Consider the following 14,924-nt stretch of genomic DNA (forward strand, 5'->3'; position numbering starts at 1 on the left):
GAGATTAGGAAAGGATGGAGAGCAGGACTGAGGATGAACGAGGTAGCAATGACATCCCTTCAGCTGTGATTGCCCCTGTTCTGGGTGGACCCTGTGTATCGAAGCTACCATGTGTATAAAGCTAAACACCAGTTTTTACAGGCTCATTTTTTACTGCTCTGTGTGACCATGTCCAACACCTGTCAGATCCAAGAACCTTCTTAGCCTCTCCCTAACCTTAGCAGAAGTGCACTGAGCAAATACCTTTTGAAGTCCAGGCATACAGCTGCCCAATGTCCTGTGTTGCTTTTTTTACTCCTGCCCACGGCTAGGGAGACACACATGGTGGTGACCACAGCTAGGGCTGTCAGATTTAAGGGTAGAAGAATAATTTGTGACTTTTATTTACTTTTTATAAAAAAATTAAATTATTTTTCAAGTGGAAAAAAAAAGAAGAAGTGATGACCTGACCGTATTGCAGGTCTACCTGGCACCATTCCTCTCACTCCCTCCTCCTAAGAATGCCGCAGGGGCATCCATTGGTCTTCCCTCTTCCTTCTCTCTGCTGCTTTCCTCCTGCAGAACAACTTAGTGCTGCTGGGGTTGTTTTTCTTTTCGTCTGTGTGGTTCATTTCCTGATGGCCCCATCCACAGCTTGACTGTTTTATTTAAAAACACCACTCAGATTCCTCTCCTTGACTGCTCCCGCCTGCCACGGTGGTAAATATTTTAGTACTTGTTGAGATCAATTGAGCCTCATCAATAGGAAATAGAGTGTAAATCTTTGGGACTTCACATTCACCCCAGAAATCAATTTTCACACATTAGGGCTATTAGCTTATTGAGAGGCGCTTGATAGATGGCTGTGGGCAATGGTGTAGCCACACCTGCCAGCCTACCTCTTGGTCCTTCCTGCATCAATCCCAGACAAGCTGGCGGGGTGGCGGCGGCGGAGGGAGGGAGAGAGAGAACCAAGGGAGGGTGGATCATGGGTACGGGGTGGGGGTAGGACAGGAGACATGGGGACCGTACAGCTAAGTTGTTCAATAATATCTACAAAGCACTAACTCATCCTAGCTGGGACTGGCGGCAGCGAGAGGCTTCAAGCCAATGTTTTTAGACAGCTAATTTTTTTCTATCCCTGAGAAACGAACTTAATTTGGGGGCGGAGGGGATGTAGATTCCGAATGGTTAATAAAACTAATGCAGTAATTTAAAAGAAAGCTGGGGAATGAGCAAATGTCTGGCCATACCGGGAGGCTTATCACTAGGAGCAGACAAACGCTACACCCTGCATCTGCCCCCCCTGTGTGCTCACTGGACCTCTCTGGATTTTTTTCTCACTAGCTGTGATCTGGATAAAGTTGGAGTTTGGTTCCATCACCCTCTAATTCCTGTATCCTCCCCAAACTGATGACCACAGTCAGTGTTGTTGGTGCTGAGTCAATGAGCGGATGTGATTGGGGGGTGGTCAGGCTGGCTGGTGTGTTTGAAGGATGTTGTGTGGTTAAGGACAGGGAAACTTGAGTTCTATTCCTGCACCGTTGGTTCCGGCATGAAGCTGCTATGTGACAATTGGCAAGTTACCTCCTGCCTTAGTCCCTTTATCTATAGAATGAGGATAACCCATGTGTACAAATTACTGCTCTCTCTCTATCTAGTGGTAACAGATGTCCAGGGACTTGTGGGTCAATTTACCCGATGGAGGAGAAGTCAGTGATGCAGTCTGAATATATGCTAAGGGTAATTTGTTTTAGTTATGCACTAGTCCTGGAATAGAGCTTGTCAAACAGCATGCAGGGTAATTCCTTCTTCTGGGAATCTCAGCTCATAGCCGTGCCTGGTTTCCAGGCAGCAACTCTGCCTCAAGGATTAACTCCAATCAGAACCAAAGGCAGAGAACAAATTCTCTTGCAGTTCACACACCTCCCACTACCTAAAACTTTGCATAACAAAACTAACAACTGATATCACATCTTCCCAGGACTAGACATTTGCTCACATGCTAAGAAGACCTGTGAATAACTACTTTGAGATCATCAGATAAGTAAGGCAATGTAAGTAAGTACAAAGTGTATGCGTTGCAATTAACGGGCTATTCTGTATATGTACCATTGCCTTCCACTAGACAAAAATGAGAACTGCTTTACTGGTGGGCATTGTATGCTGCTAAATAGTTAAGAGATTCTTCTTCACGTTACGCAGTGCTGACTGACCTGTGCTTTTGGAACAGCAGCATCTCGTCTTTTCTTGTTGTCACCATGACGATCTGAGTGCAGCATAGTAACAGCCACCAATGATATCCCAGGTGGGTACATCATTATTACAATTGGTCAAGAAAAGGGATAATTTTCCCTAAAAGGGGAGGGGGCGGTTGTGCTGCAAAAAAACCAACCAAACAAAACAAAAAACCATGGAAAACATTGTCCCTTTTTTGACCAAAATTTAACTTTTTTCTTGCTGTAGAAAAATAGGGACCCTTTTTCGTACATGAAACTTGAATTCTGAAGTTTTTCAATCAGCTGCTGAGCTGGTTTTTTAAAAAATGGAAAAAATTGTCCCATTTTCTTCCACTGAAAAATTTTGAAATTTTTCGACCATCTCTCGTCATTATGAAGGTGATGAGGATGGGAAAGTCAGTGCAGTGTGCTTCAGCTAGTAATATGAGGTGTCCTTTTTCTGGTTTAAGGAGATGATCGCTCTGGTCGTGATATTCTGCAGTTAAAGAGCCAGAGATTGTCTGTAGTTTGGGACTCAGCACCCAGTGGAAAACAAAGGGTAACTTCAGTGGATACTTGTACTCTAAGAACCTGCATTATTTAACTTGCACAGGCTGAGAAGTGTCAGGAAGATTAGGACGATCCTGCTGAACCTGACATAGCTGAACCTGCTGAGCTCGTTTCAGTGTTGAATCATGTTCATATCAAATTATGAAGGTAGCTCACATGATCTGAGATGCTGTAAGAGATGCCCGCCCCCTTTTCCAACAAATAAGACAGAGCCTCATCCATATTTATAGTGGGTGAAATTCATTTACCCCTGTGCAGAGTGTCAGCACATGGTCTATGCCACTTATGACCCACTTAAGGCTTATTTTGAAAGCTTAAGTGGGACTTAAGTGGTGCACTGGTCTGCTGCTCACACATAGATGAATGTCACTGAGTCAGTAGTTCTTGCTAGTTCTCTGGGCTGTTCTGAAATAGGAACCAACTTTATTATCAGGAAGAAAATATCCATTTACCTGAGGTATGAAAATCTCTGATTTAATGCCAAAAACATTTATTTTCTATTATTTTTAAAGCTATTTTGGGATCTTGTTTTTGGGAAACTGCCAACCATGTGAATTGTTGTATTGAACTGAATTCTCCCAAATTATTGTTTTCTTGTATATGGAATAGTATCTGTTAATTAGAATTTGTTTGACAGCGAATTGCTTGGCTCCAGCTGTAGCAAGTTCATCAATGCATTCATCATTTTCCATGTGACATTCTATTTTACGAACATGCCGCCTCTTTCCAAGAAATAGTTCTTTCCTTGAATCTTTATAGTGCCTCTAAATAATTATACTTTGCATTCCTGTGGGATGTTCTAAGACAGAAGCTCACAGCGCTTCATAAACAATGCAGGGTGAAATTCTCCTCTGTGCAGAGGGACACCCCAAGGCATCTCCAGTATAGGACTTAAGTGGGATGTGGATTTTGGTCTGGTCTGCTGCACAAGTGTGAAGTGTGCTCATTAATGAATTTAGCCCCCCTTACAGCCTGGAATAAGGTAGTATTATTTGCCCTATTTTACAGAGGAAGAAATGGAGGCCCAGAGAGGTGGAGTGACTTGCCTGAGGTGACATCACCCAGCAAGCGAGTGGCAGAGGTGGAAATGATCAGACATGATGCTGACTGGTCCTTTGCTTTAACTACATCACTTTCAAAGAACCTCCCTTCTGGAGAAACACCTGCTCCCCAAAATACTTCCTTTAGGGAGCTTCCTTCCTGAGGTCCAGGCTGCAGCCATACTGTAATCTGTCTCATTTGGCATTGAAATTTGGATACTGCTGTAATGCAGGAAACTTTCCTGCTTCAAATACCCCAAAGCCTCGATCCTGCTCTTGTCCATGTCCATGGGAGTCTGTCCATTGATTTGAGTGGCAGCAGGGTAACCTCCTGTAGCCTCCGATTCACCCAGTAGGGCAGAGGCAGCAGAGAGATCCAACACACAGAGGAAACAATGAAAACAAGGGCCAGCCCCAGTTGAGAGCTTGATCACTACCATGCAGCTTTGCAGATGCCTTTGGTCTGCCATCTCAGATTCACCAGGTGAAGCTGGTTAGAGGTTGGTGATGTATCTAGACTCCCCCCACTGATTTGTATACATCTCCCTAGTTCATGCCTTCAGCAGGGGGACTGGAAATAGTGCATGCTCAATAGATTTTCTTCCGGGGGTACTTCCAGTCCAGCTGCCAACAGGAAGTTCTGAACATCTCACTAAAAAGCTTCTTCCCAGGTCAGTCCCAGGGTGGTTTTGTAGAAACAACATGCTCAGCTGGGTAAAAAACATCCCAAGTTTCCAATGGTTGGGCCAGCTTAACTCCTGAATCCTTTGAGGTTGCTCCAGCTACAGTTTTGTCACAGCTCCTTCTTGCCCGGCCTCTGGCCCCCAGTTTGTGTTATGTTCAGCCGTGTTGATTAACTTACCCCTGATATATGGAGTTACAATCAGACCTGCTGCAGCTGAGTTTCATGGTCAGGGGCTGGATTACTTCCCTGACAGTCCTGGACTCTCACCCTTAGCTAATTACTTTGATCCTTTGCGCTTTGTAAAAATCCTTACAACGCAAAATAAGTCCTCCCTGGCTTTAACCTTGTGACCTACTTAGCCCTTGTAAAAGGAGGGAGGAAAAACAGAGGTGCGCACACGTGTGTACACACACACATCCACACAAACTGCCTAAAGCCTGTTCTTTTAATAGTTTCCTCCCAGGACTCCTACAAAAAGGCAAATAAAACCTCTTTTACAAGATAGCAGGGCTGCATGTAGGATCAACTTCATCAACAACAAGTTCTTTCTTCAGTTCATTTGTTTTTAATGTACTTTTTCCTCCAGATTTCTCTCCTCTCAACTGCCTCCCTCTCCTTTCCCTTCCCCTCTGGAGGCTCCCCTGATTGCATCTCTCCCCTTCCCTGCTGCCAACAGCTTAATGAATAAAACAAATGACTTCTCCTTTCTGGATCCACAATTCATGGGGAATTGTGTGTGTGTGTGTGTGTCCACCATGTTTGGATGTGAAACTCCGTTTCCATGAGGAAGGAATGTTTCTTCTTGAGACATGGAAGACAGCTAATGGTACCCTTAGGAAAAAAAGAGGTACCATAGAAAACTTCAGCAGAGAGTAGATGTAGCGATGCAGTTTCAGAAGGTTTGGTTTGAATAAGCAACCTCTTTGCTCTGGAAGCTGGCCTGGAAATTACATATGAATGATCTTTCTCATGAGATATTCAGCACTTTCTGTGCTCAGCCAGACATGAAATAGCATGAGAAGCAATGATGAATTAAGGCTGGTCTCTTGGAATCTAAGCCCAGGAGACCCAGCACACCAGTGAATCAATGGGAGACCAAGGGTCTACTCATCGTTGCTGAGAGGGGAAGATATAGGAGGCCAACAGATGGAAGGGGTGGGGGATAAGGAGGAACAGGGCAGATGAATAGGAAGAAGATCAGAGTATGGGAGGAGAGCGGTTCATGGAAAAGTGGGATGGGACTGGTATTTTGGGGGCAGCTCAATGTTCTGGTGGATGCAGATTTGTTACTTACTTCGCCAGTGGGATAATAACCTAGTTCATGGTATTTTTTGCTACTGATCTCGGTTGGTGCCTGAAATTATGGAAAAAAGAAAATAACACTGGCTGAATGCTGTTGAATTTGAAAAAAAAAATTAACGGGGTATGATTTGGTGCAGAAACTTGAGCTTGTACAGATTTTATCCAAACTAGTTTCCCAGTCCTAACTGAGCTGCATAATACACTAAATGCTACACTAACTAGGGAAGGGAGAACAAGTTCAGAAGAAAATAAAAAATGTCACTCTCCCCACAAACACACAAACCTAGAACTTTATCCCATTTCTAGACTTGACTGAAACAAAATTGTTTCAAGGCTCTGAAATATTTGCTTACCTCCTGTCTGCTCCCTGTTATTTTCTATTTCCAAATACCTTTGCACTCCAGGCTTCTCCTTTGAACTGGAACTAGTGGAGTACTAATAGTGAGAGAAAGGCTTACTCTGTATTGCAAAGATATTACCATATTTCTACACTGTTCTTACTACATTAATCAGATTAGAAGAATAAAGGAAATCTGTGCACTCAGATAACCCTGACACTGTTTTTTCACAGTCGTCTCAATAAACGTTTCCTAAGAGGGAAGGTTAGAAATAGTGCAACATCTGGTAAGATCAATAATATCAAAAGATGGATTCTTTTGCAGCATGGGCCTAACAGCCATACTTGTCAGAGAGGCAGGTACCTTGCTTTTCCATTAGAAGGTGTTAACAATCCTGGCTAACAGTGGATTTCTCCAATTTATTTTGCCAGTGATCACAGTCTAACTCTCAAGTCACTGTGGAAGAAACTTTCAAAACATAACTATAGGCTCAATGAGCACGATGGGCTGACACTCAATCCGTGAGGCTGTATCCTCTGAAGACACAAAATGGGTACTATATAGGTGGATGTTCTGCTCCAAATTAATTTGAAAACTCCAAGAGGAAGAAGAATTTGACTTCCTGAGCAGCCTGGATTTGCCAAGCTGTGGAACAATCCTGTAGCTGGGACCTGGTAGCTCCTCTGGGAGAGAAACAAACTCTCTCTTCTCTTTTCCCCCAGCCACGTCAAAGGACATTGTGCTGAAATCCACCCAACTGTGAATGATTTTTCCATGGGTGACTCAAACCCCATAGGCATGATGGCCCAGACTCATAAATGTTCTTAGAGCTCTTAATTCCCACTGAAACCAAAAAGAATTGGGCACCAGAGAATCTTTCTGAATCTGAGTAGATGTATCACAGGCCACATATATACCAAAGAGATCAGTGAGGATAAGCTATTGGGAGAGGATATTAAGGAGGCACAGTATGAATATTTGAGATGAGGAGGCCATAATATCCTAAACAGCTATGGATGGAGTAGGCCAAGAACTTTACAGGATACTCCTTTGGCTAAAGGTGAAATCCAGCATTGGGTGAAGGTCAGTGACTTAGGTTCTCTGCACTCACAAGAGTAAAGGATAGTCTTGGACTCTGTCTGGAGTGAGGATGATAGAGGCGGATCCTGCTCCCTTCAGCCATCACAGAATTGCAACCTGTGCCACTTGGGGTTTGCTCATGAGAGCTGAGCCGGTCCAGAAGGGTTATCATATGCACGGGCATTGGAGTCAACCAGTCATCCTGAGCAACTTCAGCACCAAGCTGGAAAGCTAGTCAGGACGGTGATTCTGAAGTGTAGCGAGGTATCTTATACAGTCCCATGTGGCGAACAGCCTTTCACCCCATATAAAAGCATCACTTATTCTTGAGGTCCTTGGACTCCCAGAAAGTGTAGGATCAACTGCACCACCTGCCAGATGGGCAGCTGCTTTCCTATACTCTGGCCAGCCCACTCTGCTCGGCAGCCTGGAGCAGGGCTGCTCACCCTCTGGAGTGATAGTGCCAGCAATAGTGGTCAGCAAGGGGTTTATACCCAGCCCCTGCTGTGGAATTTTCCTTGCAGCCACCCTGGCTTTGCACCCATGCAGGGCCAGACACGGTCTAGCCCATAATGTCACATTTGGTTCTGGAGAGAGAAGGTTGGGGCGGTAATATCTTTATTGGACCAACTTCTGTGGGTGAGAGTGACAAGTGATCAAGCTTACAGAGCTGGTCTTCATATCCGTGTCAGCTTGGCAGCTTCTCTCTCTCTCTCACCAACAGAGGTTGGTGCAATACAAGACGTTACTTCACTCACCTTGTCTCGTTCTAATATCCTGGGAACAACCCCGCGTACAGCATTTGGCTCTAGGTAAGCAGGTTCATCTCCTAATGACATAATTACGGTTTGCACATGTTTACACCAAGCTGGATTTTGGCCATTGTTTGAAAAAAAAATGCTTTGGGCTTAAAGATGCTAACAGGAGTCAGCTACCTTAAAACTATGAAGAACAAAGCGATAGTCTCTGTGAGACCCCCTTCCTCTTCTTTCACATACTCCTGACCAACCGAGAGTGTGAGCTTTCTGGGACAGAGGCCATCTTCTGTGTTTCTTACCTGGCCACTGCCTAGCACGATGGAGTTCTGATCCTTGACTGGGAGTCCTAGGGGCTAGTGTAATAGAAGGGATAAACAAGGATGAGCTCCAAAGATGGGGAGGCAGTATAACCTAGTGGATAGAAGACTCAGGAGACCTAGCTTCTATTTGCAACTGTGGCCTGCTGCCTGAACTTGGGCAATTCACTTCCCTCCATGTGTCTCAGTTTTTTCATCTATAAAATAGATATTGACTTCATTTGTTGGATGCTTTGAAATCTAAAGGTGAAAAGAACTAGGTAATATTATCATTGACCCCCCCGATGAGAAGGCCTTTACAGTTGATCTCCTTCCCGTCCATAAAGGCTTTGGGAGATTCAATGTCTCCCACACCACGGGACATTTGAATTTCCCAATGTTTCCCATTTTTGTCTGGGTCAACGTACCACATGTGGCGGGTCTGGCTGGAAGTGTTTCAAGGCTCAATCTCCGTAGGGCACTGATCGTGCCAACATTTGACCGAGTCCAACCCCAGCAGAGAGGGCTCATTGACAGCCTCTGTCTCCTAAGGCTCCTGCTTACACTGAAGTACTGGGGCTGCTCTCTCAAATGCTGAAGGAACAAAGCTTGCAAGGCAGTAAAATGAGGCAATTAAACCTATAAAACCAGGGTTTACAAGGGAATTTATAGTGTCAGAGGCTTTTTATAGCTTTTTTAGATTAGTTTAAATAAAAAAAATGGAGAGAGAGAACCTGAAACTTGAGGAGACTTAAAAGTTCGGAGAGAGGCTTTTAGGAAGCAAAGAGGGGTAATAATTACAGGCACGTTTTTTTAATTTCACTGTCTTTGTGAACAGAAATTAAGAAAAAAAAAAAAAAACCTTCCACAAAACAATCAGTGTTTGATATCCCCATCCCTACACTCATCCCCTCCACCCTTGCACATTGATGAGAAGCAATTCAATGTTTTCCCCCTCTGTCACTCTAATGCTTCCTTGCCATATGATCTGCAAATGTACAGGCTTCTGCTCACGAGGGGAGATGAGGCCAGTGGCTGATTAAGGCAGGAGGGGTCAGATTATGTCTCAAAGGGAGCGCCCAACCTCCTCCCCCTCCCCTCAAGCAATAAACAAGGTCATCTTGCATTTGGTTGATCCAACCAACCAGACAGAAGGGGGAAATTCCAAACATTTCAGTTCTTTAAAATCCTTTAGCCCTTTTCATGGGATCTAGTCCTTTTGGGGCTGGTTTCATCACCTTGAGCAGGACTCGCCTGTCTATAAAAGGGCATCTCTCTTCCATTCCCTTCTGGCCAGCACGAGTGCAGCTTTCAGACATACAATGCACATCCTAACTTCCCTTTCATGTTGGCAGGATGTCAAAGGAAAGTCTGCAGCACAGACGTTGTGAGAAAGGAAAGGAGAGGGTTAAAAAGAAACATGGTAGGTATAACTCAGAAGTTAGGTGATAGGGTACTGAGCCTTTTATCTCTAGCTCATTGGTTCATTTCCAACCCATGTCAGTAGTGACAGAAGGCCTTTACTGTCAGACGGCTGTTCACAGACCTAAGGACAATAAGTTGGTGGATATTATTCTGTTTCCGACTCATTACTGGTACTAGTAAGGGGAATGCAATGCTGCAAGGTTGATCTATGAGTGAAGGATCCCTTTTGTACACAGATTAGGGTACAATCATAACCTCTATTATAAAGCTTTTGTCCTTCTTATTTCCACTTCTTAATAAGGTGACTGCAAACAAATCTCGTTCCATATTGTATTTAGTAAGAGTTTCTTTGTCCTGCTCTTTATTATGGAAAAAGGATGGAAATTTAAAAGACTTTCTAAAATTGACTTTAAAAAAATCCTTATTTTGTTTCTTTAGAAATTATTTTGCAGCCGTGTGTTCTGTAATGGTGCTGACAATGGTGTTGCTTCATTGATGCTATGGCTTTGTCTCAACTACAGACTTTAATCTTGTGATGATCTATAGTGTGGAGAAAAGCTTTGTGACAAAATCTGTTTAATTGCCACCTTATCCACCTTCAAATCCCTCCTTAAAACTCAACTCTCCCATGATGCCTACATGATACGGCTAGCTGACAATGGCTAGGCAGGTGGTGAGCCATGGCTATACCATATATGTGTGTCTCCCCCTCTCATTCTGATCCCCCTTCATTTGTTTGTTGTTGTCCACCAATTGTAGCAATGATTGTGAACTCTCTGGGGCAGGGACTGTCTTTGGAACGAGTGTATGTACAATGCTTAGCATGATGGATCCTGGGTCCCTCATAGACACTACCATAATGCAAAAGAATAAATAATAATACCCTATCAATTAAACCATTTTCAGCACCAATTCAAGTAGTGTAACCAATTGCAGAGGATGGTTCACTTCCTAGTACAAAAATTGTAACAAACCCATGCTGTGTTCTAGATCAGAACTTGATAAAGGCGCCTAAAATAAACTTTCAGCAAAATAAGAAACATGGTCCAACAGTGACCTACCCTTCCAATCAGATCTAGACTGTGTTTCTATGGATGTTCTGGCAATTCACCTTCCAAACTACCATACAGTGAATAAGAGGTAATCAGCCACCACTGAACTTATTATACTGGGTGAAAGTTATCCATGGTGTCGTCTAGACAATCTCAGTAGATCAGTCCAGTTTACTCTGAATCTCTGTATACAAAGACTGATAGAAATGGTCAAACTATTCATTATGGATAATATTCATTATGAATTCAGCCCCCTTTCTGGTTATCTATTTGATTTCCAACAAATGGATATATTACGCATGAGTATTAGCTGAATAGATTGGATAGATAATTTTCACATGAAGGAGTATTCTTCAAATGTTATCTTCAACTAACCACAATTCCTGTTGTGATGTTAGTCACCTAAATCACAGGGTATTGTTTCTGCTTCCTGATTGGGTGATTGAAGTGTTTTTAACAGAAGAATAATGAATAGTGGAGAGCACGATTTCCTGCATGAACTTGCAGACCATTTGTACTAAAATACTGAAATATCTGGGGATTCATAGTATCTTTACAGATACCCAGAGGTTGGCTAAATGCAGGTACTGGGAAAAAATGCAGGAAAAAAATCTGTGGAAAACTCCATTGAAAATGTTGTTCATTTTTCTTTAAAACGTCAATATTTTTGTCATTTTCCAGACAGCTGTGTCTCTAACAATGGGTCTGCAGAGTGAGCAGCTACTTACATGCTTAGTCTCAATGGGATCGCTCAAGTGAGTAATTGCTCACAAATGACAGTAAGAGGTTATGATTTCCCAAATCACTGTCCTTATGAATTCCCAAATCACTGTCAAAGGGACATGGCAGTTTCATTTGCGAAAATCTTAGTGAATTGGTTTCGTTTTGCTATTCGGCCAGCACTAGTGGTTAGTCTAGGTTGTTTACACTGGTAAACTATTTCAAACTATCGCCCATTGAGGAGTCATTCTGGCATGGGGCACTCGGTTAATACCTCTGAGCTTTTTTTTTTTTTTTAATTAATATTTTTAAATTCTCAAGTCTTCCAGGGGCTAAAAAAGCATTGTTAAATATTCACAAATGAGAGGTGATTTTGGTCTACAAAAGATCCTGGTTTATTTCAGTTTGGTGTGTCCAAGGCCTGAATTGTTCTAATGTGATAATTACTCCCAAATGGCAGAACCTTCCAAAATGCATCCAGCTTCATAAAAGAGACAGACTAAGCTCCATAAAAGAATTCCAGGAGATGAGTAGCTCTAAGGGTATATCTACACTGCAATAAAACACCTGTGGCTGGCCTGTGTCAGCTGACTGGGCTGGGGCTGTGGGGCTATAAAATTGCATTGTAGATGTCCTGACTTGGACTGGAGCCCAGGCTCTGGGACCCTGTGTCTGGATGTCTACACTGTAATTTTGTAGCCCTGCAGCTAAGCCCTGCGAGGCTGAGTCAGCTTACATGGGCCAGCTGTGGGTGTTTTATTGCAGTGTAGACATACCTTAAGAGAACATCTGCACTCATTTGCTTTGCTATTACAGGTTCCTATAAAGAGCCTATATTTTAATTTGGAGCATGCGATGAGTGCTCTTGGTCTCAGCCCAACCTTCAGTGTAAAGAAAAGGTGGTTAGGCATGAGCTCAAAATGAGTAGCCTGAAGAACTGAACTGTTTCTTGGAAGGTGTTACTGGCATATGAGGGCCGAGGTCTATTGGGTGGAGGCCAGTGAGGAAATCTATGGTAGAAAGAAAATAGTAGATGATTTTTGCTCTGTCGATCTAAGTGGGGTGGCTTCTTCATATTGAGAACAGCATGGAGAAGTCTAGTATCGAATGTGTATATAATGTATGTTATATTTAGATAATATACATGTCTTTTGGAGAAGACATAAAAACAAGGCCTTGTTTGTGGTCATTCAAATGTTGCTTTTTTTGCTGAGGGAAAGGGGATTAAATCTAGTGTGTTGGCTAAATTCCAATTTAGCTAATGTAATTCTTCCTGCCTAAATTGCCCCAGAACTTCCATTAAGATAACTTTTTCTTCACTTCCATTTTTTAAAGGCTTAGGTAACACTTTCCATGCACAGATCTCAAAGTGCTGCAAAGGATTGTCATAACAATCATTCACTTGACTTTGACTGAATGATCCTGGAGATTGAATCCCCTTTCACCCAGCTGTCCATCCATACTATGGTTAAGATCCAACAGTGGAAACCGAGTATTGAATGAATATAGAGACTGAAACGTGCTGTATCCTAGGACCTGCTCCAGTTGAATCCCCATCTGGAACTTGTCCATGATGGCTTCTAAATGAAAAGAGATAGCTAGGGAATTTCGCCCCATTGTGAGGCAAACAAAGACATCCCATTCTTTTCATGCACATGGAAAAAGGAGAGCATCCAGCAATGGATGTTGGTGCCCTCTTGTAATGGATTCCATCTAGTGCCCTGCTTATAGTACTCTCTGTGGACCTAATTCTGCTCCCCTTCAAGTCAATGGTAGTCTTCTCTTATACTTCAAGTGCAGCTGGATCAGGGCTTCTATTACCCAGGATAAGAATTTAAGGAACAATTAGCTTTCATAAGCTGGACTGTTTAGATTCTTGAGGTTTCCAGCATACTTGAGATGTCATGTCTCATTGACGTGTGGTGCAAGAACGACACTGGCCATGCACAGCAGGAGAGGCGAATCTTGAACAACAAGACCCAATTTTCAGCTACCAGACATAGAATCACATGTGAAACACATAGAAACTCATGGGCCGACTTAAGGTAGGAGAGGAAGATGAAGAATTTAGAAGCAGTAGATCAGCAGCAGGCAGTGTTAATTACATAAATGTAACCCAAACGTGCATGCAGCTGTGACTAGGTTTCTGCTCGGCCATCAGAAAAATGATGAGGGGGGACAGGACCTCCTTGAAGAACTTTGCATGCCTGTGTTGCTGTCCTGAATTCTCTGTCACGTATACTAACAGGAGATTTCCCTTTCTTGATTGCAGGTATTTATTTTTCTTCTTCTTTTGAGGCCATTTTTCTTGGGGCATGTGCTCAGCAAGTGAAATCTGATGAGAAATAAAATTTTAAACCTTGCTCCTTGTTCTGCCAATCTCCTGTAGCGAGGAATTAGCTTAATTTAATAAGGCTGCATTTGGAAACCTCTTTGCTGTACTCTTCTGTACGGAAACACTGACACTAAAGAAAGGGATTTGGAGTTTGTTTTTTGTTTTCAATGTCTTTTATTTATTTGATTTATTCCAAGTGACACTCTAACAGAAGTAAAATGAATCCACAAAAAGTCAGTTTCAGGCCTTTTTGGAGAAGGGAGAGAAAGGGGAATTTATCACGCAGGGTTTTCCTAAATCAAGTCAAGTGAATCTCATATGTGAGCTCTTCTCAAATGAAAAACAGGTACACTTGTTTTTCCAAACCCCAAGAGAGCGCAGGCTGCTATGATTGTGATAGGTGGAGCTTTTCCTCACAGCCGTGTTAGAGGAGGCAAAGCTTTGTGTCTGTGGTCAAGAGGGCAAAATGAACATGACAAAGAAGCTGAGTTCTTTTCCCACCATCAGTGCACTGGAATAGAGGAGCTGGAAGATTCATTTGAAATGATCTTTCATTAAATGAATTCTGTTATGATTATTATTTATATTGCAATACCATCTAGAGGCCCTGACTGAGATTAGGGCCCTTATGTGCTAGACACTGTACAAACACAGAGGGAGAAAGAGTCCCTTCTGTAAAGAACATGCACTTCGAACAGGACAGAGGGCCATAGGTGCAACAGAGATTAAATGACTTGCCAGCGTCATAGAGCAAGTCAGTGCCAGAGCCAGATATAGACCCCACGCCAGCATCACGTCCCAGTGCCCTATCCACTAAACCACACTGCCTCTTAAGAACGTAAGAGCGGTCATGCTGGGTCAGACCAATGATCCATCAAGCCCAGTATCCTGGCTTCCAATAGTGGCCGATACCAGGTGCTTTCAGAGGGAATGAATAGAACAGGTCATCATCAAGTGATCCATCCCCTGTCACCCATTCCCAGCTTCTGGCAAACAGGCCAGGGACACTTCAGAGCATGGTTTTGTTCTTGTTCTTGTTGCACAGCTGCAGTGGATTATTGCAAAGATTATTGATTTCCCAGGGCAGCTGCAGGAACTGGAATTACAAAGTGGGTAAAGAGTGTT

At 43.1% G+C, this 14,924-nt stretch overlaps 1 long non-coding RNA gene across 1 annotated transcript in view; it reads left to right on the forward strand.

The window, feature by feature from the left end:
* Positions 1–13,920, forward strand: part of LOC137154557 (uncharacterized) — a 256,245-nt gene extending 242,325 nt beyond the window's left edge. The window contains exons 4-7 of the long non-coding RNA XR_010920233.1: positions 1,964–2,036; positions 2,185–2,287; positions 11,426–11,499; positions 13,737–13,920. This is a non-coding gene — a long non-coding RNA (uncharacterized lncRNA). The remainder of the gene's footprint in view (positions 1–1,963; positions 2,037–2,184; positions 2,288–11,425; positions 11,500–13,736) is intronic.
* Positions 13,921–14,924: the final 1,004 nt, after the last annotated feature.

Source organism: Emydura macquarii, unplaced genomic scaffold (assembly GCF_026122565.2).
Source record: "Emydura macquarii macquarii isolate MOO-44397 ecotype Brisbane River unplaced genomic scaffold, CSIRO-AGI_Emac_v2 contig_1254, whole genome shotgun sequence".
Classification (NCBI taxonomy): domain Eukaryota; kingdom Metazoa; phylum Chordata; order Testudines; family Chelidae; genus Emydura; species Emydura macquarii.